Consider the following 2,164-nt stretch of genomic DNA (forward strand, 5'->3'; position numbering starts at 1 on the left):
CCAATTTATGCAAATAGAGTTGCTAGGTAGAACTCTACATAAGCACCCTTAGAATCAGGACTACAGTCATTTATTTAGTAGCCTACTCATTTTAGCATAATCACAGTTGCAGAGTGTTTTGCATCGTCTTGTTATCTACAGAAAGTTAAAATATAGCAATCTAAGCTTTTTCTCATCCTTTTCTCATGCATGTTGAGGATCACTCCAAAATCGTATCCTACTCATGAGCAACAACAATGGAAGTACATTAGTTCCCTTATGGAGACCAAGAGTGCGTCCCCAGATGAAATGCTCACGGATTAAGACCAGGAATTTTCCGTCCTTCTGTGGAACAGTCTTAATTAGATTTCAGATAATTAAACAGGGCGGTGAGGCCTCCTTCCAGCACTTCTTTGATTTGCTCCTGCAAGGGGTTTTTGCATGATGTGGAGCCCCTTATCCAAGGGGTGGCAGGCCAGCTTCTCCAGCCTGCTGAGCTGGTGCATCTCCTGGGGCACATTCTGGATGTCGTTGAAGTCCACGTTGAGAAGCTCCAAGCGCGTCAGGCAGCAGATCATGTTGGGGAGCGAGTGGATCTCGTTCCCCTCCACGATGAGGGTCTTGAGCTTCACCAGCGCCGCAATGCTCTCGGCGATGCACTCCAGCCTGTTGCAGGCCAGGTGGAGGAACACCAGACTCTTCATGGTGTAGATGCAGACGGGGATGTGAACACTTTTGTTGTGGCTGAGGATGAGTTAGCGCAAGCAGGTCAGGCTGGTGAAGGAAGCGGGGAGGCCAGATATCTGGTTGTTTGTCAGGCTGAGGACCTCCAGCCTAGTGCAGTTTCCCAGCTCCTCTGGGACCTCGGTCAGTCGGTTGCGGTAGCAGAACAGGACACGGAGGTGCCTGAGTTGGCCGATCTCCGAGGGTAGACTGGTCAGCTGGTTCCCCCACAGGTTGAGGACCACCAGGTTGCTGAGGATGCTAAGGGCGGGGGCAGAGCCCGTTGGCAGTTCAACGACAGATTGAGCTTCTCAAGCTCCGTCACATCCCACAGTTCCTCTGGGGGTTCATTGAGGCCGCAGCGGGCCAGGCTCAGCATGCTGCAGTCCCACTGTTTGTATGTGTGGTTGCGGATCCGCTCCGCTGACGTCAAGCTGTCCTCACGTCCGGCACTCTTCCTCACCTGCCTCTTCATCTCCTCCTCCTTGGACTGCTTGGCTCCCATTGATGCTTCTTCAGCAGGATTCCCAATGTCTAGACAACAAGATGTCCAAGAGCATTACCCGGAAGCCTTAGCTACAGAACCACCTAGACCAGTAGGTTTGGCAGCTAAGCAGCTTTGGGCAGAGCTGGGACAGTCAGCATAGACTGTGGACATTCTCACTTTTGGATAATAAATGTCGCTGTATATCCACTCTGTAAGTGCTGGCCAAGTGTAGTGGAGTGTAGCAGAGCAGTAAAAATGTGTGTATTTGTCCAGGGGACAGCTCTGAGGATCTGAGGAGGAGTGTGCTGACAAGAGAAGGAGCAGGTGGCTGAAACCAACCGCTAGCCCACACTGACTGGGCAGCACCACCACCACAGCCACACTAAGTTTCACCCCTAGCCTCCCGCCCCGCGCCCCCATATCATCCACCCCCTTTAGCTGCCTCATTTCAGCACTCCGGCCCGGGCGATAACTAACCTTAATTGCGCAGAGGGTGCGAGGATGCCATTTTTGCCCAAAGTAATTTTATTTACACAGCTAACCATCCCTGTAACTAAAACTAAAAAAGAAGTACCTAAGAAGCATTAGGCTCTCAGTCTGATATGTACCTTTGAACACTTGAGTAAGGTCCACCCGTTGCACTGGCGCCGTCGTAGCCTTGACCACAGCATTTGTTCACCGATATGCCCTTAATTTCAATCAATTCAATTAGTCAATTTTTTTTTTGTTTCACATTTTTGATTCCCAAGAGCTAAATACTTAGCTTCCTAGTATGTGGAAATTAAAAAGGTTTATAAATGACTTTTTGGAGAGTTACTGTCAAAATGATTTATAAAATAAAAAATGTATAGACATCGATGTCAGACAGGCGCATTGGCCCCCAGAGCTCGTGGGCCCCCCGCTGCGGGGGTGTCCGGTATCCCAACAGGGTTGGAGACGGTAGAGGACTTTCTTTGTAGACATTTATTTTCTTTG

At 49.7% G+C, this 2,164-nt stretch overlaps 1 pseudogene; it reads right to left on the reverse strand.

The window, feature by feature from the left end:
- Positions 1–337: 337 nt before the first annotated feature.
- LOC129858832 (leucine-rich repeat-containing protein 30-like) lies at positions 338–1,207 on the reverse strand (annotated as a pseudogene).
- Between the last annotated feature and the right edge of the window lie 957 nt (positions 1,208–2,164).

Source organism: Salvelinus fontinalis, chromosome 7, assembly GCF_029448725.1.
Source record: "Salvelinus fontinalis isolate EN_2023a chromosome 7, ASM2944872v1, whole genome shotgun sequence".
In the NCBI taxonomy this organism is placed as follows: Eukaryota; Metazoa; Chordata; class Actinopteri; order Salmoniformes; family Salmonidae; genus Salvelinus; species Salvelinus fontinalis.